We start from the raw sequence: 24423 nt of genomic DNA on the forward strand, positions 1-24423 counted from the left end.
AATGGACCATCAGCAAGAAGTTTGGACAGAAGGTGACAACTTTCAAGGCAATTATTCAGAAATGAAAGAAATATAAAATGACCATGAATCACCCTCTGTCTAAAGCCCAAAACAATATATTGTTTCATGTGGTGCAGATGAGCATGAGAAAGGTGGTGGATCAGCCCCAAACTACACAGGAAGTGCTGAGGGCAAGTGGGATCAGTCACCCAGAACACTATTAGTAACACACTACACCATAATGAATTGAAATTTTGCAGTGTCTGCAAGGTCTCCTTGCTCAGGATAAGGGATATGTAAGGGCCCATCTAAGTTTGCCAGTGAACACTGACATAGTTCAGAGAGGGCTTGAGAGAAAGCACTCCCAAGTGGTCAGATGAAACCAAAATCAAGCTGTTTGGCCTCAACCTGACCTGCCATGTTTTTAGGACGACAAATGGCCTGTATTTGTATAGCGCTTTACTAGTCCCTAAGGACCCCAAAGCGCTTTACACATCCAGTCATCCACCCATTCACACACAGGTGATGGCAAGCTACATTGTAGCCACAGCCACCCTGGGGCGCACTGACAGAGGTGAGGCTGCCACCAGGCCCTCTGACCACCACCAGTAGGCAACGGGTGAAGTGTCTTGCCCAAGGACACAACGACAGAGACTGTCCGAGCCGGGGCTCGAACTGGCAACTTTCCTATTACAAGGCGAACTCCCAACTCTTGAGCCACGATCGCCACCAAATGCTGAGTATGACCCAAAGAACACCTTCCCTAAAAACACCATCCAAATCTGACCAGTTTCCAGTGTATTAGTTACAAAGAGGTCTCTCTCCTCATTGAGAATTAAGATCTAGAACCTCTTAATTCTGTTCTGAGTCTTCTTCATTGGTATGGTAAATGCAAAAACTGACAGGCTGATATGGCTGATATATCTGAACAGTGTTTATGGTAAAACATTCAGTGCTGTGTAAAAGTCTTTGTGTAATTTTTAACAGTGGTATTTGTCTGATAGTATTGCTATCCACAGTTTGTTTCCACTCAGTGGTGTTTTCTAGTTAGGAAACAATCAGACAAACAGGAGTTTTAAAGGATTACAGTTAAATTTGTAATCCTATGCCACATGTCACTACAAGAGTGTGATTAAAGTGGCTCATTTACATTTTGAGAGAAGCCAGTTGAGTCTAATAATAGTGTTGATGATATAATTTTCACCATGTACATATGCACAGATCCGATAGAAACTCAAAGTAAAGGTCAGGTGGTAGATGGATAAAAAAAATAACAAACTCTGCTTCGTCGATAGTCACGTTTTGAAGGGTTTAGCCAGTTTCTAGAAATGAATGTTAGTCCTTCCAAAGTGGGATAGATGCTGTCTCTTCTAACATCACCAGATTTTCCCCAGGAACTTTATCAATTACCAGCCTACATGCGGCTAGATATGCCGCTCTTGGTTCGTCGTTTTCAACCAAATTTCAAAGCAAACCACTGACCGGACGTCTGCACACGTTTACGAGGTGTGCTTGAATGTGTCATGAGGGCGGAGTTAGCACAGCAGTGAGGTTTAGCCTAGCAGGAAATACTGAGGCTAACCACCGCAGCGGTGGAAAACAAAAACCAGCCAACCCAGTTTTAGTTCCTTATAGATCTTTAGATGTGATAGTTGCTCAACAAGAAGCCTGTCGCCTGGATTCCGGGAATACTTATTCACGGCGTGTCTACGTCTTCCTCGACTCTGGAAGGGGAGAGATACCTCTTTGTAACTAATACACCGGGAACTGGTCGGATTTGGAATTTCTTTCAACGGCTGTAAACGGTGCACCTCTGCTGAGCAACGGCCGTTTGGAATCAGGTGGGTTAGGAAGTCGGACCGCACGCTCTCAGACCTTGTGCCCGTAGTTGTTGTGAACCGTCCGGCTAACAGTTTATTCCATGCTGTTTACTCTTCAGTATGTACACACTTCAGCTGAAGCTAGCTCAAGTTGTGTGTAGAGCCAGAATGTCATTTGCCAGTTTTTCTATGGTTAGCTTTCTAACCATCTGAAGTAAACCAAGCAAAACAGGCATATGAGCGTTGCCTCAAAAATCAGTTTTGTGTATATTTTTCTCAAAATTTTCATACCGATTACAATCGCAAGAATGGAGTCTTGCGATGACAGACGCTTTAACTTTCGGCAAGTCGTCGAGTTTTAAAAATGTAATACAAGGTGGACTGATTGAAATGACCGTCTCACATCAGTAACTTGCCTTCTTTATTAAATTTTAAAGAATGACTATAACCACACCAGTCAGCTTTTGTATGTAATTGGTAGTTTTCGCCATCGGTTAGCTTGTTTTCACTCTTAAAGCTACAGTAAACCTAATTGCAGCAGCCTGAAGCCATTCAGTTATTAAGACAAGTCCACACGGAAGAAAATTGGGTAGAAATGGATTAGCAGTTTCCCGCAAGATGTCAGCAGTATTAGAGAAACTGGGGAATTTCTTGCTAACCTGCATGTGCAGCCAGGTGAGTACTAGTTGCAGCTAATGTTGCATAATGACGGCGACATCTAACCTGACTAAGGTGTGTCTCAGCAGTCAGTATGTTAGTAAGCCCTTTGAGTCAACGGTCTGGTTTCAAGAGTGAGTAAGTACTGTGTTTGGGGAGGGGGAGTACGAGGAAGGCGGTTTCACCTGTTTGGCTGGTTTCACGATAATTCGTATTTATAAAACTGCTGACATTGTATCCACCGAGTCAGAGCTGAGCTGAAGTCCTGAACTACAATGCTTATGTACTGTGATTGCTTCGTCTAATCAGCTCAAATTCATATGAAGTGTTCCTCATAGTGAGGAATACTTCATATGAATTTGAGCTGATTAGACGAAGCAATCACAGTACATAAGCATTGTAGTTCAGGACTTCAGCTCAGCTCTGACTCGGTGGATACAAACTAGTAATGATGTGTAAGACAACATCAGACTTTGTAAAACAAAATGAATGAAGCAGGGTTTTCCCCATCAGTTTACACACTAAAGATTTATTTAAAATTTCTGACTACTTAATAAGGAACATCAGCCATATTACTATATTGCTCTGGTCTGCCTAAATGTGTGAGAGTGTGTGTGTGTGAGTGAGGTGTTGCCAAAAGGTATTTTAGTGAAATGATAAATGCCATCTTGACCGACAGACATGAAAAATCAATTTCCATTATTTCCTTTGCTCTTGCCTCATTTCGGCTCAGTGTTTACTGCACTCTGCTGTCATATGGTCTCTTTTTGTCTTTCTCTTGTAGGTGCACTTAATCATACATATATGCATCACATGTGAAGTGTCACAATGTGAAGATATTAAAAATGGTAACGATATATTTTGTCACTTGTATTCAAAATAAAAGTGTTACAGAAACATAACAGGAAAGAAGTTCAACTCACGTGCTCACAGTTTATCATGAAGTCACAAATGTTTGCAATGAAAAGCTGTTGGCATAGATGGTGTGAAATGGGTCCAAACCGCTGACTTTCTCTGTGCAATGTCAGCTTTCCAGTTAGCAACAGGTGCATGCTTGGGGCCTTAATCACTGAACAACATTGAATTTCATTGAGTAACTTGGCTTGTTATCACCAAAATGGAACCACCCATATGCAAAAAAGTTGTTCTATTAAATGGTGCAAAAAAAGAAAAGAAAAAAGAATCGGAATCTGTTTTATTAGAACAGCCATTGTTCAGCATTCACACTGTACAGTCTGGACAGGTTACTGCCAAATGAAGCACAGGCTGTGTACTTCCACCTGCATGAGCCCAGGACTAGTCAAACAAAAGCCTTTGTTCTCAGGCTTGGTGTTATTCCACCTGCATTGCAAAGTCCACCTGAAACTATTATAGAGGCAAAATAAATGGCCCCTCCCAAAAGTGAGGCAAGCTGGAGGGTGTTCACCTCTTCTAAATGGTAAATGGCCTGTATTTGTATAGCGCTTTTCTAGTCCCTAAGGACCCCAAAGCGCTTTACACAACCTGTCATCCACCCATTCACACACACATTCACACACTAAAGGAACAGTCCTGAACATTACCAGGAATTTTGGTTTTAGTTGTTCACACAATGCAAATATAAGGAAACAATGGACAAAGCTCTGCCATCAAAGGCTTCGAATTTTTAAACTTTTGAATGGGGAGGTTAATTTTTACTAACCTTTTACAGGTAACCCTAACCCTAACCCAAAGACGAAGACGTTGCTTGGCTCAGACAGTCAGCTTGCTAAATTGATTAGGGCAATGCACTGAACGAAGCTGTTCTTTGGTTTGCTAATGGAAAAGCATAGGATATCCAAATGTAAAACCTCATGTTTCGTGTTTGCCAGCTCGATAGACACTATTAGAACATAACTGAAAACTTGACACTGTAAACATTGTTCCAGAGGATAGCCTAACCCTGAGAATGAAAGGCTCTGCACACTTAGCCTCAAGGAAGTTTGTCAGTAGATCCTCATCACGATCATTGTTTGGGTAAACATGAAGTCAGAGCTTATGACATCACTGGTACTTCATGGAAATGATTGTTTATAGTGTTCTAGATTGAAACAAAGCAACTCTAGATGTGAAGATTTTGATATTAGTTTTCATAAAGCAGTGCGTATGTGTGCTCATCCAATACCTTTCTCTCTTGGATAAAAGAAAAGACCTACAACCAATTTAAATTCTAACAATTTACTTTTTTGAAACCACAAACAATTGTGGTAATGTAACGACACTGTTTGCGGGTCGAAGTGTGTGTTGGATGAGGTTCCCATCTGTAGTGCTTTGTTTCTTTTTCTGCCAAGAACTATTGAGCTGTCATTGTCTTCCTGTTAAAAGTGAGTTTTTCCTTCCCACTGTCGCCAAAGTGCTGCTCATAGGGGGTCATATGATTGTTGGGTTTTTCTCTGTATCTATGAAGCGCCTTGAGGCGACTTTTGTTGTGATTTGGCGCTATATAAATAAAATTGAATTGAATCATTAAATATTTGTAACACTATATGTTTTTAAAAAGTTGAGGTGTATATACTACAGCTGATGAGCTCCTGGTTTCTCAGGTACCAAATGTTTTAACACTTCAGATGGGTCTGGGCGATATGGCCTAAAATCCATATCACGGTATAATTTGAAGCACGTGCGGTAACGATATATATCTCGATATATTCTTTTCTTCTGTATAACGTATTTTACACACTATAAGGCACACTTAAAATCCTTTAATTTTCTCGAAAATCGACAGTGTGCCTTATGTATGAATTCTGGTTGTGCTTACTCACCTCGAACCGATTTTATGTGGTACACGGCACGCAGAAATCCAAAAACGTTTTAGTACGGCTTTGGTAAGCTATGAACCGCTTGATGGATTGTCGGAGCATTACGGCTGCCGTAGTCAGGAGCCTTGTGGAGTAATCTGGGTCCAAAACTCCGTCTGCTGCAGGTCCCAAAGTCAAACAAACACTGCGGCATCACTGACAGTTAAAAGCTGTCTAAATTCTTTCATTTTTAATAACATGATCAGTGTTGCTGCTTTACCAGGTGCAACAATGAAGTTTAACATCCAGGCATCCATGAAAACAGGATTCATTAAATTCAACGGAGTTAGAAGTTAGCAGGAAGTAACTCGCTAGTTTCCACCTAAACATGATATAGCATGTTCTGGCAGAGAGATATCTGAAAAAATTCAAACGTACAGCTCTGCTATCACTTCCAACATAAATGAAGAGAGAAAACTAAACAGCAGTGACGTTTGTAGGGTTACTGAAGTAGAACTAGTTGGTATATAACAGGGGTGCCCAATCCCGGTCCTCGAGAGCTACCGTCCTGCAGCTTTTCGATGCATCCTTGTTCCCACACACCCGAATCAAATGAATGGCTTGTTATCAGGCCTTTGCCAAACACGATGGCATGCTGAAGAGGTAATCAAACCATTTGATTCAGCTGTGTTGGAGTAGGGATGCATCTAAAAGCTGCAGGATAGTAGCTCTCGAGGACTGGGATTGGGCAGCCCTGGTATATAATGATGTGCTACGTGATTGCTAGCAAAACAGCTACGTTAGCATAACATTAGGACAGTGAAGCTGAAGGACGAACGCTAACAGTTTTCCACTCAATAAAAGTTAACGAATAGAGCAGCTGCGAGAGAATTCAGCATTAATGAATCAATGGCACGGAAGTGGAGGAAGCGCAGTTTTTGGCTTTCCCCATATTCCAAAAGTGCTTTGTGTCTTTGCTATTACTGTCGCCCGGCATAATTTGCAAATGATATTTTTTCAGCCGCTGCAATTCTTTCGACCAAAACAGCTACCGCTTGATGACACCATCAACATGCACTAGAGCGGTATAGTCAAAATCTCAACCATTGGCCCAATTTATATCGTTTATGCCGTTTATACCGCCCACCCCTAACTTCAGAACAGAATCACTGTGTTTAGATTTCAAGCTTAAGATCAGCTGATGGTGAATAATATGCACATGTACACGAGGTTGCCTGATTTGCAAGTGATGCAGCAGATTCAGGCTCTTGCAGGTAACTGTTCTTGAAGCTCAATTCTGCATGCTCAAACCAACTGAGTGTGGAGGACAAAGCTCAAAGGAACAGGAGTCCTAATGTGATTGGTCAGGTTCAAAGCAGTGACGTTGCAGCATCTACGATGGAAAGGTTCAGGTTACTGCGTTAAACAGAGTTACACTTTGGCAGAAACATAAGCGTTGTATTAAAACATTTGTTTACAATTTTGAAAATGACGTTTCCGAATTAGCTAACAACGGCTGTTTGATGTGTAGCAGTGAAAATACTGACACGTTTATTACATTATTACGAAGCTGAAGAAATCTAAAGGAAAACAGAAATGAAAATTGTACGCGTTTTATGCCGCGAATCATCATGATTGAACAGGTCACACAACTTGAGAGCTCACATGGTTCACCTGAGGTGGGTGATCACAGTCTCTGATCAAATAAAAATGATCAGTTTTTTACAGGTGAGGAACTATCCTATCCTAAATTCTACATTTAATTAAAAGTAGTTGATCAAATTAGTTTCATTTATACAGCACCAAATCAAAACAACAGTCACCTCAAGGGACTTTATAATTGTAAGGTAGACCCTACAATAATGCATACAGAGAAAAATCCAACAATCATATGACCCCCTATGAGCAAGCACTTTGGCAACAGTGGGAAGGAAAAACTCCTATTAACAGGAAGAAACCTCCAGCAGAACCGGGGTCAGGGAGGGGCGGCCATCTACGTCGACCAGTTGGGGTGAGAGAAGGAAGACAGGACAAAAGACATGCTGTGGATGAGAGCCAGAGATTAATAACAAGTATGATTCCATGCAGAGAGGTCTATTAACACACAAGCCATAAGGTAAGCACAAAAAGAGAGTTTAGTCAAAGCTGTGTCCCAGATGTCACACAGGCACTTTTATTAATATACAGCATAGATGTACATGAAGAAATTACTCAAAAATAAATTATCAGCATTTATTAAATAATAATGCTCCATAAATAAAAGAAAACAATGTTGTTTTTGTGCATAACAAAAAGCTCACAATTGAGCAGTCAAAATGTAAACTAAAAGACGATGAGCATAATAACAAAGACAGATTTCACAGCTGCTCTATTCCCAAGTTCTACTGCGTGACTGACAGCCTTGAGTTTGAAATCCTCTTTGTAACCATGTCTCTTAAGAGGTGCCATTTATGGTCCTTATACACACACAATACGGTAATATTACGTTGAAGCACAGTACATATCACTCCGCGAGGCTCCAGACTACGGTAGCCGTAATGCTCCGACATTCCATCAAGCGGTGCAGCTCCGTAGCTTACCAAAGCTTACCCAATTTCGCTGTGCAAGAAACTGCACAATGACAATAAAAAGCTCTAAGTCTCTAAGTCTAAAGTTTTACTAAAACATTTTTTGAAAGATTGCTGAGCGGCGTGTACCACATAAAATCAGTTGGCGGTCAGTAAGCACAACCAGAATTCATACATAAGGCGCGCTGTCGATTTTTGAGAAAATGAAAGGATTTTAGGCCATGCAGCCCCTGTCGTTAGCGCGGTTAGCTCGCTAACACGTTGACGCTGTTCACCCCCACGCACGGGGTGGTCCGCGGTAACTCATTAACAGAGATTTTCCGTGTTCATCTTGTCGCTGCCTGCAGGTGAAGCTATGAGGGAGGGGGAGTTGTGTTCAGTGAAGGAGAGGCGAGGCTGAGTAACGTTGCATAGAGACAAAAGTGGACGAAAGAGAGGCAAACTTGCGGCTCCACAAGTATAATTATAATGTAACATAGACTATATCGATATAAACGATATTGTCACATCTTATATCTCGTATGAAAATATATCCATGTTTTTTAAAAAACTCGATATATCGCCCAGCCCTAACACATTCTATAAAAGTAATCTTTTACTGAAGTAAAACTGTTTTGCATTGAAATGTACTTGAAACAAAACACAATTGTTGAGTCATTAAAGCGTACACAACAGCTGGAGACAATTCACTGTAGCTAAATTGCAACATCATGTCATTTATTTTATTTATTTATTTTTTTTATATGATATCTGCCTTATTCTTCTAGATAGAAATAGAGCTTTGAACAGAGTACAGAATCAAACACTCACCTTTGTAGCATGCAGTGTTGTGTTGAATAATTATTTTCATGATAGTTTTCATCAACAACCTTTTTCTCTGATGAGATAACGAAATAAAAACTAATGCACGAGGACAAAAACTGAGGAAATGTATAGACACCTTCTTTAGCAAATACAGACGCTGAAACATTTTCTCTTCACAAGCCATCAGCATATTGAATACGTACAACATACACACAGTAATACACATGCACTCATAAACCTATACATCACTACCACATGAGACAAATGCAATTCTTGAGAGCAACCTTGCATATCTGTATAAGTTGTATCTGCCAGAATCACTTTGAGGCAGTCCAAAAGTCTTTTTCCATGGTTTCGCCGAACTCCTTGTACCTTGCACTCCCACAGCCTAACCAAGCTTGATAATAGAGCAGGGAGATATGACCAAAAATATTTATCACGATATAAATTTGAAAATTTGCGATAACGATATAACTGACGATATAATTGACAATAGACAAAACACTTTACAACTCCACAACTTTATTTGTGCAAAAAAAACCAACCCATCAATGTATTTTCACTTAAACAAGCAGCTGTTTTTTATGTGCATTAGTTATATAAATACAAGTTATATAAAAATGTAACAGTGCAAATGCAAATTCCTTGCTGACAGTTTAACCAAAAGGCATTTCCAGTGGAAACTGGCCGACATATCCTCAGCATAACCATGTATAATATCCACAAAACTTAAAGAGGTTATACACACACAATACGGTAATATTATGTTGAAGCACAGTACGTATCACTCCGCGAGGCTCCTTGCTACGATAGCCGTAATGCTCCGACAATCCATCAAGCGGTGCGGGTTCGTAGCTTAGCAAAGTAAACACAACCAGAGTTCATACATAAGGCACACGGGATTATAAGGGGCACTGACGATTTTCAGAAAAATCAAAGGATTGATTTTAAGTGTGCCGTATTTTCCAAAAAAACACGGTAATAACGACAGCCCGCTAGCATGCTCTACCAAAAATTGTGCTTTGTTGTGTATCTGACGGACGAAAGCTAAACCAGTTCCACACCACTGAAGTTGCACTTTTACAAACCAGTTCTGGTTCATCTGTTTCATTCAACGATCCGCTTTCACCCTTCTCATTCTCTGTTGCCGCCATGCTTTTGCCGCCATGTGCGTATGAAAACAAAGGCACTGTGCATGCACGTTTTACCCATGTTCTATCACGATATTTCATTTTCTTATCATTGCCCAACATTATACCAGTATTACTGTGAACGGTATGATATGGCCCAGCCCTACTTGAGAACATTCTACTTTCAGCCTGATAGGACTCCTTCAGCTTTGGTGTCCACCAGCTGGTTCCACCACAACAGGCACCAACCACCTTGCTGCAACCTCAGCAATAGAGGTGCTGAACATTGTCCCCAGTCTCCCTCGGAAGGCTGTCGAACCTCTGTCAGAGGTGAGAGTTGAAAAGCTCGTGGACCAGGGCCTCTGCTAGGCATTCCCAGCTCATCCTCGCTATATATTTGGATGTGGCATGTCTGTCCAGCTTCGTCCCTCACTACCTGACCCAACTCAGGTGATGATCAGTTGATTGCTTCTCTCCTCTCTTAATCTGAGTGTCCAGAACATATGGCTGCTTATCCAAATCAATTTATTTAAACAGCACTGCTGTGTTGGCACAAGGCATAAAAGAAGATAGCAGTGGATGAATGTTAAAGGATACACATAAACTTAGTTACAGCACTTTCAGAAAGACACCTACTGGGATGATACTATTCTCTACTGCTGTGTAATTCATTATTGTAAATTTAAGTGTCATTAGGAAATGATCAGACAGCAGGGTGCTCATGGAATACTGTTAAATGCTCCGTTTCTATGCCATATGTTAAAACAAGAACTAGAGTGTAATTAAAGTGGTTGTTTTACATTTTAAAATTTGCCAATTGAGTCTAATAACAGATTAAATGCTGTGTTGAGGATGTCATTTTTAGCTACTACATGGATGTTATAATCACCCCCAATCATTATTTTATCTGAGCTGAGCACAAAATCAGAAATAGGACTGGTTGTTAAGTTTTGCAGCTGAGGTGGACAAGGCTGAGAATCAGGCTTTCGACTGGATTAAAGCTCTGTCTGGGTCTTTGGTTGATTAATAAGCTAGCATGGAAGATTGCTGCCACCGCACCCCCTCTTCCTGTGCTTCAAGGTTTCTGATAGTTAGAGTGACTCGGGGGTGTTGACTCATTTAAGCATAATCATCCTGCTGTAACCAGGTTTCTGTAAGGCAGAGTAAATTGATTTCTTGATCAATTATTAATTCATTTACTAACAGAGACTAGGAAGAGAGAGACCTAATGTTTAATAATCCACATTTCACTGTTTTGCTCTTGGTGCAGATATGGATGCTGTATTGTTCTCTCTTTGATGTTTTTTATGTTTAAGTCATTTTTGCTGGTTTTTAGTTTGTTTGTTTTTTTTCGGGGGGGTTGTCGGTTTGGGAGCTGACACAGTCTCAACGGGGATGGGGTTTTGGTGGTATACTGGGGGCTTTTGTTTAAGACCATCACCCAGCCATCCTGTTTTCGCAGCTCCTCAGGACAATCAGCCAGGGGAGCGCTATTGGGGCCTACGCTACCTTCACCTGCTCTGGCTACAGGGCAGAGCAGTCAGTGAATTGAAGCAGAGTCTCTAATTCAGGCCTCCAGAGCTACAAATAGGCTGCAGTTATTACAAGTATCATTACTGCTAAAGGAGGCCAAAGAGTAACTAAACATCTGACACAAAGAGCAGGAAAGTGCAGGAGGGACAGGTGAAGAGGCCATGCTGCTAGCGAATCCCTTAAGACACAATAAGTGAATACTGTGAATATAATTAGTGAGTGAATACACACAGTGTGCTTCAGATGAAGCATGTGAAGATTACACTATGAAATAAGAAGTTATCTGTAAGTTTTTAATTAAATTGGCTACGCAGATAAGCTACATAAAACACCACTGTGTGTTGGAACAGGGAGAAAAAAGTAACGTAACATATAACCCACATATGTAACCCATACGATTTAAATAGATTATTTTCTTGTGACACTGCTTAGTTTAGTTCTGTACTCTCTCCTGGTCTTGTGTGTATTTATTTCAGTTGTATGTTTCATACACACTTTTGTTTTGTTGTTGCTGTTTTTTGTTTTTGCTTAATTCATTGGTTATTTTATAACCAGTTCTTCTGCTTGTAAATGGTAAATGGCCTGTATTTGTATAGCACTTTTCTAGTCCCTAAGGACCCCAGAGCGCAGTACTGTGTGTACTGTTTGTTTATATGGACTGAATTAAGACTGCGAGGAAGAGACGAGAAGAGATATGGCCACATTTCACATGTGATGTCAGGGGAAATGGGAGCCTTTGTGAACCTTATGGAGCAACTCACCAGTAAAAGCACGACAAACTTTTACACTTTATACTTTAGTCAAATGAATTAACTTAAGATGATTGTCGATTAAATCTAATCAGAGTTAAGCGGTTTGAATTCAGATGTGTAAATTACTAATAAAGTCACAAATGTTTGCAATGATGTAAATGTAAATGATGACTTTTTGAAAGTGAATTTTGCTTCATTATAGCTGTTTAACTATTTGTATTGTGCACCGGTGGATGTACTAATTTATCACTGGCATCACTTTCATACTCAAATCTTAACCGAAAAATTCCCAAGGCGTATTTTGAAGCACTCTCATCCAGTCCATCCAGCCATGGTATGTGGATTCATGTGTTTTCTGCAGACTGAACAACTTTTTGCTTATAGGTCTCTGTTTTGGCCTAAGTTAATTTCTAGATTATGAGTCTGGACTAATTGGGCAGGAGTGCAGTGGCTTCAGAACCTGCCGTAGAATCCTCCACTAGAAACACGTTTTGTTTTGTTTTTTCACTCAATCTGAGCTCACCTCTTTGTCAAGTGTGTGTAGGCAGACTCTAGCTCCACGTGAAACTATGATGGCATCATCTTCACTGCTGCTGTTGTGTCATCCGTGTTTTTCTTTAAAACTGGGGGCTGCTTGGGCTTAATGTTATCATACTTTTTATTCACACGCTGCTCCCAAATACACTTCTGTGGGAGGATGTTTTTAGTCGCAAATGTGGGTGAAGCACTCGCATGACAATGGCATGCTACAGAGCCATGCATTAACTGAAGCATCGAAGCAAAGAATTTGTGTTAAGGATTATTTATACTCTAATTGTTCAAATTACTTAATAAATCGCAGCATCCCTAATTTCCTTACTGTAGAGGAAGAACATTATGGAAAAGTTAGAAATGAACTTTGCCCAAAGTGCTAGTTATGCTTAAAAAAAGAAAAAAAAGAAATGAGAGATCTTGCTGTGAAAGATTGAACCATTCACTGCCTGCATTTTAAAACTGACTAAAACTAAATAAGAAACACATTTTAATAAATTATTGTAAAGGTGGAATAGTTTATTTTCTTGTCCACATCTGCCTGCAGCTCTTAACATCCTCAGATCTGAGTCCTGTCTGATTCGGCTGCTCTTTGATTAATAATCCACACTTGGTAATGCAACAACTTGAGAAGGAAATCGCCTAGGATTTTGAAGTTGATACCATAGGTATAGTGGTTGTGTGGAAAATTGTTTGCCCACTTCCGGGCATTGTATTTGTCACACTTAAATGTTTCAGATCAAACAAATATCAAATAAATATTTGACAAAGATCACACAAGTAAACACAAAATACAGTTTCTAAATGAAGGTGTTTATTAAGAGGGGAAAGAGATCCAAACCTACATGGCCCTAACCCTAATAACCCTTTTTATGGCAAAGTCATGAGCACTGACCTTAATCGAGGCCTGCAGTTCTTTGGATGTTGTTCTGGGGTCTTTTGTGACCCCTTGGATGAGTTGTCTGCGTGCTCTTGGTGGCCAGCCACTTCTGGGAAGGTTTACCATTGTTCCATGTTTTTGCTATTTGTGCATAATGGCTTTCAATGTGGTTTGCTGAGTCCCACAGTTTCAAAATGGATTCATAACCTTTTCCAGACTGAAAATTACTTTGTTTCTGATTTGGTCCTGAATTTCCTGATCATGGCAGCAGAATGTCTGGCTTTTGAGTCTGTTGAAAAGCCATATCACCAGGTATATTCTTGTTTCACCGTCCACCTTTTCTGTAGCTTTCATGTTGCATTTAAATGACGTCGCAGGATGCACGGATGCATTGCTATGACGACAACCACGCATGTTAGGTAGAACCAGATTGTAGTGGAAAACCAGTCGATCTGAGTCGGATCATGGCAGTCTGTGGCAAGTTGATCCGAGTAGGTACTAATGGAAAAGGGACTTATGTGGCTATTGGGTAACTCCTAATAGTTAAAAGGCTAATGTTAATGTGAGCGCTGACCAGTTATTTAGTACTTCACCGTTGTTGAAATGGGAAATTTACTGGCCTCTGAAGCGTTAGTCAGGGGGAGGAGCTGTGTGTCTCTCCACAGTGGTACAGTGTGCAGGTGAGTATAGGCTGGAGGAGGCATAGATGGCACCGTTATTATTCAGTTATTCACAGTTATTCAGTTACTATAGAATTTTTCATTTTAATTTTTTTTTTTTTTATTAACTCAACAGACACCTGCTTTTTCAGGTAGATGAGAGATGAGGGTCACCTAGAAGGATGTATGGGTGTTATTGACAGTAAAACAAAAGGCCTAGGTGGCAGCTAGAGACCTAAGTGGGAGCAAAATATTAACTATCTGACACCTTTGGTGTGTGCTGCCAGAAATGGGGGTAGTTACAGGTTCACCTGTTGAAGCTTTTCATAACTATGCAGATCGTGTGAACTGTAGGCTATTTTTTTTCCATCATTTTGATGCAAAATGTGTGAATGTGTGTGTGAATGGGTGGATGACTGAATGTAGTGTAAAGCGCTTTGGGGTCCTTAGGGACTAAGTAAAGCGCTATACAAATACAGGCCATTTACCATTTTACCATTCAAAATGGACTAAACTCTGAAGTAAAAATGCAACACCCAAAGGGTAAGATGTGTCCTTGATGATTTATAACAAGACAAAACATGAGCATCATGGCAACAAAAGAAAACTGTTTTATTTCAAGTTGCTCGTTTTCCTTTAATTAGGATTTTGTCTTTTTTTTTTTTTTAAGTTAAAATCTATAAAATCTAATTATTCACCCACCTGTAGAGTTTTCTTTTTCTTTGTAAACTGAACCTTTTTTGTGATCAACTGACTATTTAAGATGTTTCTTTTTAATCATTCTTGATTGGCATGCTATATTTTTTTCACAGTAGCATGCAAGTGTATCTCTACAGGCTTTGTTTTCTGCAGACAGGAGTAAAAGTGGTGATGTATCGTACCACAATGTCCCTAAATCAAATAAAATACTAGGCAAATTATCAGATAATTCTGATCTGTAGTATCATTTGTCTTTAGCAGTTGCCCTCATTTATCTTTGAGAACTATACCACATTTTAATCCCCTTGGAATTGGTTTTATATATATAACCACTTGGACCTTAAACACCTTTGTATGAAGTCCCTGTCATTTAATGGCTCAGGTCTGAAACTACTATCACTTAGAATCAGAGTTTAGTTAATGTAAACTTTGTGCACTCGACCACCCTCCTCTTAATCTTTGGTTTTTCATTATAGGAAGGAATGAGTGAGGTGGTGGGAGACGTGATATCCTGGCAGCCAGAGCTAACAATCTGTCTGTCTAGCAATTTAATGTTTGCTAAACTAAAGAGGGTAAAGAGAGGTACCTCTGCTATGTTTGCTGTAGTGCTGTACTCCTCTTGCCTCCGTCTCTTTCTGCTGTTTAAATACAAAAAAATTATGTTTTGCTTCATGCATATTCACCAGAAAAAGTTCTTTTTTTCTCCAGGTTTCAGTAAAACATCTGTGGTTTCCATTTCATGCACCCTTTATACCTCCCTTTCCCCTTCAGAGCAAAGACATAACACCCCACAGCCCCCTAACTAGCAGTGGACCTTTTAGTAATCACTCATCCCGGTCATCGTAACTGAGAATAGTTCAGTGATTGCCAGCTGAAGATCACTGCGAGGTGAGGTCCTGTGTGTTCAGTTGATTTGGTGTCTTATGACGTGTTTCTTTGTGTGAGATAGGTGTGTTCACATGTGAAAGCAGTTCCTAGCAGCAGCTCTCATACAGCTCCTGCTTCCCCTGTGTTGACAGGATGAGTATTACTGTTTGTACCTGTAGTTTGTGACTTGATCAGATATCATTCAAGAAGACTTGTTCCTGTCTTGAGCGAGTGCTGGCATAGCTGCCATTGCAAAAGATCTCGAGTGGAATGTTTTGGATGACATGGATTTGCAGCTACTCATCTTGAACTAAGCAGTATGTTAGCTTTGTGTTTAAGAGCCATGAGCTATGGAGCAGCTCTGCTTGGTTAAGCAGTGTGAGTTTCCTGTTGTGGGATATAGGCGTGTTTTTGCATGGCTGCACTCCCTAACTTAGATGGCTTGATGGATATACTGGGAATTTGATGATATCGCTGAGCTGTGTTATGAAAAGCAAACAGTGTCTTGCTGCTTGAGAGCAAAGGCATCCAGGATGGTATATTGAATAACATAAGAAGACAAGCCTGTTAAATTTGCAGTCAGAGGTAAATAAAGTCTAAATCATTATCTTCATGGGAGATAGGCTCATGGTGACCATAGTGATACAAGATGGAGTGTTCGCGGTCATTTGCTTCTCCAGGGGTGGCACGAACCAGCATTTGTGACATCACAATCCATTCTGCAGTCACCTGTTTCAGCCAACACACACACACACACACACACACACACACACACACACACACACACACACACACACACACACACACACACACACAAATCAAACATTTCTCCCATAAAAGAAATGTTTGATTCATGACCTGGACAGAGCTATGATGTTTTTAAGCAATTCTTATAGTGAATTTTGATGTTGAAATCTTGCTGTTTTTAATCAAAGTCAAAAATATGAGAAGATTGTGATCAGAGAATACAATGGTTGAAACAGAGCTGGTGCCAAGGTACACTTCAGAGTCCGGCTAATGCTTCTTTTTAGGTCAGACCTTCCCAAAGTGTGGGGCCGCAGAGCCATTGCAGGGGGGGCGGGACGCGGCGCTTGGACACTGCTAGCACAGGGCGGCCACAGAAACGCAAAGCAGGAGATGAAGCATCGCTGGCTATGTTTCCAAACCAACTTCATTCTAAGCCACTTGAAAATATGGTGAAGCATATCTGCCCTTTGGTTTCACCTGCACAAGTGCCGAGGTAGGTCTCCCTGCAGAATTGGTTTTCCCTGTGTCGGGAGCAGCGCTGGGCTGTTTAAATCACAGACAAACAGTATTCCACAGTTGTTTATGTTTTTAAACCCATTTTGCATAGAGAGGCGTTTTTTGAAAAAAGCATTGATAGCAATGTTGATTATTACACATGGAAAAAAAACAACTACAGTAAAAGAATCACACTATGACGCCTCTGTCTTTCTAAATGGAGGGACAGTAACTGTGTGTGTATGTAAGCGTGTAAAACCTGAAGATAGTAAGATTAACAGTATTTTGTCTCTATCTGCCATTCTGCAATTCATCTCGTGTAAACGTGGCGCACAGCGTGACGTGAAAAAAGGCACATACCTTTGACGTTGCGTGACGAACTCTGTATTCCTCGTCCACACGTAACGGGGAAAAAATGAGTTTTAGAAAATCTCAGTTTTCGATGATTCAAAACGCCGTTTACGTGTGGACGAAACAGCTGCATTTTCAAAAATACCCGCGTAGGTGTGGACGTAGCCTAAAAGAGTTAGTAGTAGAGCAGGGCGATATGGCCAAAAATATTTATCACGATATATATTTGAAAATTTGCGATAACGATATAACTGACGATATAATTGATGCGAGACAAAATACAACTCCACAACATTACTAGCGCAAAAAGACAACCTTCCATTTATTTTCACTTAAACAAGAAGCTGGTTTTTATGTACATTAAAGCTTTATAAAAATGTAACAGTGCAAATGCAAATTCCTTGCTGAAAGTTTAACCAAAAGGCATTTCCAGTAGAAATGGGCTGACATATCCTGAGCATAACCATGTATAATATCCACTGAAGTTAAAAAGAGGTGCTTTGCAACATTAAACTGCAGTGTGCAGTACGTATTTTTCGGACCATAAGGTGCACGGGATTATAAGGCACATTAAGCGAAACAAAGCAGTCAGATAAGTCAAACTTTATTAAACTCATTCTTCTTGCTTCCTCCACTTCTGTACCATTGTTTCATTAATGTTGAATTCTCTGGCAGCTGCTCTATTCCCATGTTGTTGCAGTATATTAATGACTAACCTCGTATTGTGGATGGATTATCTCAGTTGTTCTCCTGACTGAAGATTGTTCCTTTTACAGCATCCTGCCATGCGATTGCATTTGTCTCTAACCATGAGGAACCTTAACGTTAACTTTTATAAGTGGAAAAGTGTTAGTGTTCGTCCTCCAGCTTCACTGTTTATGCTAACATAGCTGTGTCGCTAACGATCACGTAGCACATCATTATATACCAGCTAGCCCAACTTCAGTAACCCTACAAACGTCACTGCTGTTTAGTTTCCTGTCTTCATTTATGTTGGAAGTGATAGCAGAGCTGTACGTTTGAATTTTTTCAGAAATCTCTCAGTCAGAACATGCAATATCATGCTTAGGTAACTAGCGAAACTAGCGAGCTAACTTCCGCTAGCTTCCTGCTAGCTTCTAACTCCGTTAAATGTAATACATTTTGTTTTCATGGATGCCTGGAAGTTAAACTTCATAGTTTCACCTGGTAAAGCAGCAATGCTGATCGTTTTATTAAAGATGAATTTAGACAGTTTTTAACTCTTAGTGATGCTGCAGTGTTCGTTTGACCTGAAGATACGGAGTTTAGGACCCAGATTACTCCCAGATTTAAGGGCATTTTAGTCCGACGGCCGCTTGCATGTTCTGCAAAAAAATGTGCTTTGTCGTGTATCTGATGGACAAACACCAAACCAGTTCCACATCACTGAAGTTGCACCATTTTTACAAACCAGTTCTGGTTCATCTGTTTCACTCAACAATCGGCCATGTGCGTATGAAAACAAAGGCACTGCGCATGCGCGTTTTACTCATATTCTATCGCGATATTTCATTTTCCTATCGTTGCCTAACATTATACCGGTATTACCGTGAACGGTATAATATGGCCCAGCCCTAGTTAGTAGTTTGTTTTCTTACTACCTGCAGATTACTTGTATTTGCTTAATTGTTTACTAAATGTTTGAGGTGTGAAAGAAACCGCAATGGAGCAAAATATGAGCGTGTGTGGTTGGAGGATGTGTTCGTGCATGTGCGCGAGAAGGGGGGGGGGCGCAAACATTTTTCTTGTAAAACAAAGGGGGGCCTAGCAAAAAAAGTTTGGGAACCACTGTTTTAGATCATGTTATAGTGCCTTAGATTTATTTATTCATTTATTTTTGACAAAAAGATGGTCAATGCGTTTGACGAGCTGGGAGATATGTTGTTGCATTGTTGCAGGATCTGGAAAGGTTTTGATGTGGTCGGTCCAGGTGGATCAGTAGGACACTATAACATGCAAGTAAACTTCACAATTACTGGCCCTGCACAAAAGGGTGTTCAGCCACTGGAGAATGGCTGGTGTGTTTCTTAATCCAGATGGCATTAAGGTTTATTGTAAAACATTGTCAGGTGTCTTACAGACAGGAGTTTGGTTCATGGGACCTACCAGTATCCTTAAAGGAGATCTGTCTTTGTTATTAACTTAAAATGATATACTCAGTAAAGTCATTCATTCATGGAAGTGGGAATGAATCTGGCTTGTAACGGCACTAACCTTGCAGAAGTGATTACAAAATCAAAATTGATCAGGTTTTAGGACAAGCAGTGATGGTGAGCTCCAAGGACTATTAGTGGGCACAGCAAAGGTCAAGGACTTACTTACTTTACATTACTTACATTTTGCATTAACACACGTAATAACAAAGTAATCAAATGTATTTTTAACATTGCTCAATAGGACCCTCAGAAATAAAATTAAATTAAAATTTTAGGTAATAGAAATTGAAGTGCTAGTGGTATTTTGAACAAAACATAATGTACAAATAGGAAACTATTTGTGTCAAAATGGATTCTGTTTAAAAGAAAAAAAAAAGTTCAAATACAGCTTCAAATTAAATCGAAAAGGTATTTACTTTCAGTCCAAAAACCCACATTTCTAAAGCTTACAGATGATTCAGTTCATGAATTCCGATTACAGTGGACATGCTCTGGAGTGAGGCTTGCTCTTATCTTTGAGATAACGTCCCCAGCTGCAGCTGATTTTCATGCTGTCATGACTTTAGTCTTTGACAGGTGCATGAGCCTCTTTTTCAGGACAAACTCATCTACACTAGTTAAACAGAACAAAACAGAAAAGACCGTTACTAATCACAATTAATTATATTAAACATAGACATTAACTACCTAATGTTAGGTTTGTTATTCAGAATAAACACTAATATTAATGTAAGAAAAAAATCAAACAAACTAGGAGACCGTGTAGCTGCTCCTACTCATTAGTTATCAAAACTGAACTGGTGTTCGCTTCATTTGAGAAGTTTTCGACAGGTAAGCTAATATCAACATTACTGTACAAACATCAATATTACTGTACAAATATTAACATAAACAGTGCGTAGTGTTTGAACGACTATCTTAACTCCCTAAAATGGACCAATTCAGAATTGAAATCGCACTCTCCAGGGTGCTGGTGTTTTAAATGCTTGTGCACTGCAATTTTACTGTGTTGGAAGGAAAACTCTGCTTTTCACAGTCTGTGTTTAACTTTGTTTTCTGTGAAATGCTTTCACTTAAAAAAAAAAAAAAAAAAAAATACAAAAATCTGTTTCCATTCTCTTCTGTGCTCCTGTTTTGCCGTTCGCGTTATGTTCTTATGCTTAGTATTGGGTGCAGTATTGGCAGATGATACAAATGACACTACCCCCATAGCTTCCTGTAGTGTATTGCAGTTACAAAAACATATTTTGCAACATAAATTTTGCCTCAGACAGTCAGAAATATTATAATTCAGATCATGCATCAGTACATTTCCATATTTTTATATCTATAAAAAGAAAGCTGACACTTGCGAGACTTTATCAAAGGTGTGAGCATCACAGCAGAGGCCTTTGTGTCAAAGTAGCTGGGGATGAAACAGAAAAACATGAAGATGGTTTTCCTGGCCTGGGATTTTATAAAAATATTCTGCAGTAGATCAAAAATGAAAGAAAACCATTCATCAACATATGAACATGACCTGATGCTGCTGAAGTGAAGCAGAGCAAAGTTACAGCAGTTTTATTACAGACACAGCTGAGCGTTTTGCAATTTTGCATAATTTTAAAAGGTTAAAATTTGATCAGTATTGAACAGCAGAAATGAGGTTTTCTTTTCGGAAGTAAGTAAAAGGAAAAAAACAGCGGCCGACAGCCTGTAAACAATGGTAGACTTGTGCGTAACAAGCAAGTGAATAATGCAGAAAAAAGATTTTTAGACGGGAAACTGTTCTTGAAGTGCAGAGAGAGAGAGCTGTGAATTCATGACGATGTTTATCAAATGTGAAGCGTAGTTTGCTGCTTCTTTTACTGCTGGTTCAGTGAACTTTGGTTGGAGAGAGATAAAACCTGCAGCTCAGAATCTAGCGCAAAAAATACGTAAACACAAAGCTCGGACCCACCGAAACGCTTTGTGTTTACGTCTTTGTGCAGAATCCGTGTACCTGCTCTCATTTACTGTTTTAGCTGTTTGGTGGTTGTTGAAATTTTGTGAGGTTTAACCTGAGATTCTGGCTTTTCGGGCAAAATAAATTTATATTAAAAAAATTGATTCAGGATTTTAATGAATCGATATCACATTAAAATCGATTCTAGCTTGGATAATCAATAAATTGATAATCAAAACCCACCTCTAGGGATGAGACAAAAAAGCATACACCCTACATTCCGGTGGGAGGAGCTATGAACAACAGTTACATGTCAATTCAACAACTCTGCACCAGTTGAAAATACTTTTTATTTGATCTCTGGAAATATTCTAATAATTCGAGAGACTGGAATTACGATTTTTCCTGAGCTGTAAGCTATGATGATTGACATTAAATATAATAATTTATGTGTAATCATGGAATATACAAAAGTTTACTTTAACCTATTTTTGTTTTTTTCCACACAAGACTGCTGTGTTAGTGCTTGTCTTGGCGTGCTTGACCTTTCTAAACATTGAATATACTGGTCTGACAGAAATCTGGTCTGGTCTGAAACACTTAAAGGGATGATGCAACATTGAGTAGGTCTATGTAGTCCTCAGAACAAGTGACTGGTGAGTCCACCCAGTCTGTTTGGGACAGTCTGAGGAAGTATGAGGAAGCTTGAGTTGGAAATGTGAGTCATGGGAACACTGAGGGCAATAACAGAACTATGTCTGGCTTTGGACTGAGGCAAATGACCTGGTTCAGACATGTGAGTCGTGGCACAGACTTTTGTTATGAAAATGGACGGTCATGGACTGCAGATCACACATTTGACCACTGGTATGAGCTTTGCTTTGCCATTGTCTGAATCTGGAACTCCAAGTAGCTTTTCTGTTCCATAGCTGCAAAACAGAGCGTGGTGCTCTGTGGTTGACATATATATCCAGGACATACTGATGAGAAGTGGGCTACTGGAACAAGAGGGCACAAGCTGGCAAGAGATGATAATAAGGCGCTGTTGGAATGCTACTACGCGAGTCAACCCCAGTGGAAGGAGAATCTTTGATACCCAGCATCCAGATCGACAGCAAAACAAGTAGTAGCTCAGTGTAAATGGTAAATGGCCTGCATTTGTATAGCGCTTTTCTAGTCCCTAAGAACCCGAAAGCGCTTCACACTACATTCAGTCATTCACCCGTTCACACACACATTCACACACTGGCGATGGCAAGCTACATTGTAGCCACAGCTGCCCTGGGGCGCACTGACAGAGGCAAGGCTGCCAGACACTGGCGCCACCGGGCCCTCTGACCACCACCAGTAGGTGATTAGTGGCTGACCTTCTCTGCCACCTGAGCTACAGCCACCCCAACATTTGCAAGAAGAAACTGCTCTCACATAGAGCTGGGCGATAGAATGATAACGATATGTATTGCGAAATAACTTTTTCTCGATAGAAAAATTAAACTATTGCGATAGGCCTCACCGCTCTTGTCCTCTTAAAAAAAAAAAAAAAAATGAACAGCCAATCCAAATTAAGTAGCGCAGAGCCGAACCAATCACAGCCGCAGCGTCACGTCACGTGACTTGTTACATACAGCACAAGTGCCAAGCCGCACATGTGTATTTGTTTGGGAAGCAGCCAGCCGCCGTGCCGCCCGGATAATGAAGGAAATGAGTGTGCCGACTAGAGAAAAATCAACCGAGAGCATGACCGAAGGTTACCGAAGAGAAAACAGATGATGGTTCCAATGCCGGAGAGATTGTCGAACGGAAGAGCCATAGAAGTTCCGTAGTGTGAAGGTATTTCGGCTATTTCAAGTCTGACAAAAAACAGAGTAGCGTGCACTGTAAATTGTGCCGAAAGCAAGTCTGGAAATACAATAAACCGGTGCATGCTCAATCTCTGACTGGAAGCACTAATTCGATATTATCACCCTCACCCAATCCAGGGCATCAAACCCCAAGTGCGATGGAAGAAGGATCGTTGAGTGCGAGAGGAACTAACCTGAAAGATTGGATCATAGCTGGTCATCAAGATTATGTACCCTCTGAGGATCTACTAGATGATGTCAATGCAGTACTATGGACAATAGTACTTTGTGGCATTTAAAAAAAAAAAAAAAAAAAAAAAAAAGAAGCCACAGAGTCGATGTTGCGTAGAGGGTGAGGGAAGCTGTTCCACAGTACTGGTTTGGAAAGCGCAATCCCATGGAAAAGTCAGAAGACCACAATCAGTGTATCTAAGAATCCAGTTTTGAGAGCAAGGGTGAAGAAGCTTGATAATATAAGTGGGGGCCTCTCCTCGTAAAGATATAAAAGTAAGAGTGAGGATTTTAAACTGATATCTGTACCCACTGGAAACCAGTGGAAGGACTTCAACAAGGGAGTGATGATGTAAGTGAATTTATGAGTGTGGGTTAACAGCCTTGCTGTGGTATTTTGGATCACTTAAAGGTGATGTAAAGAAATCTTTGACAGATAGGAAAAGAGTGCATTACAGTAATCTAATCAGGAGACGATGAAGGCATGAACAAGTATTTCCTGTTCATCTTTGGAGACAATAGTCCTACGTTTGGCAATATTTCTTAAATGAACAAAGCAGGTGCAGGTCACAGACTTGATATGAGCATCAAAAGACAGAGATTGATCAAAAATTAAATGGCCTGTATTTGTATAGCGCTTTACTAGTCCCTAAGGACCCCAAAGCGCTTTACACATCCAGTCATCCACCCATTCACACACTGGTGATGGCAAGCTACATTGTAGCCACAGCCACCCTGGGGCGCACTGACAGAGGTGCCACCACCACCAGTAGGCAACGGGTGAAGTGTCTTGCCCAAGGACACAACGACCGAGACTGTCCAAGCCGGGGCTCGAACCGGCAACCTTCCGATTACAAGGCAAACTCCCAACTCTTGAGCCATTATTTCCTTAAGACAGTCCATTAGAGTAGATAATTTGTCTAGTTCACAAGGTTTAAAGGAGGTGTTTAATTGGGTATTGTCTGCTTACTGATGGTAGGAAATAATTTTGAAACTACTAAT

At 40.3% G+C, this 24423-nt stretch overlaps 1 protein-coding gene across 1 annotated transcript in view; it reads left to right on the plus strand.

The window, feature by feature from the left end:
• The first annotated feature begins 1528 nt into the window (after positions 1-1528).
• Positions 1529-24423, plus strand: part of llgl2 (LLGL scribble cell polarity complex component 2) — a 48714-nt gene continuing 25819 nt past the window's right edge. The window contains exon 1 of the mRNA XM_085465429.1: positions 1529-1841. The gene's annotated coding sequence lies outside the window, so the exon portion shown is untranslated. The remainder of the gene's footprint in view (positions 1842-24423) is intronic.

The sequence above is a fragment of the Copadichromis virginalis genome, linkage group LG8, assembly GCF_057382275.1.
Source record: "Copadichromis virginalis isolate Kocher_CV1m ecotype Utaka linkage group LG8, C_Virginalis_male_GT1.1, whole genome shotgun sequence".
NCBI lineage: Eukaryota > Metazoa > Chordata > Actinopteri > Cichliformes > Cichlidae > Copadichromis > Copadichromis virginalis.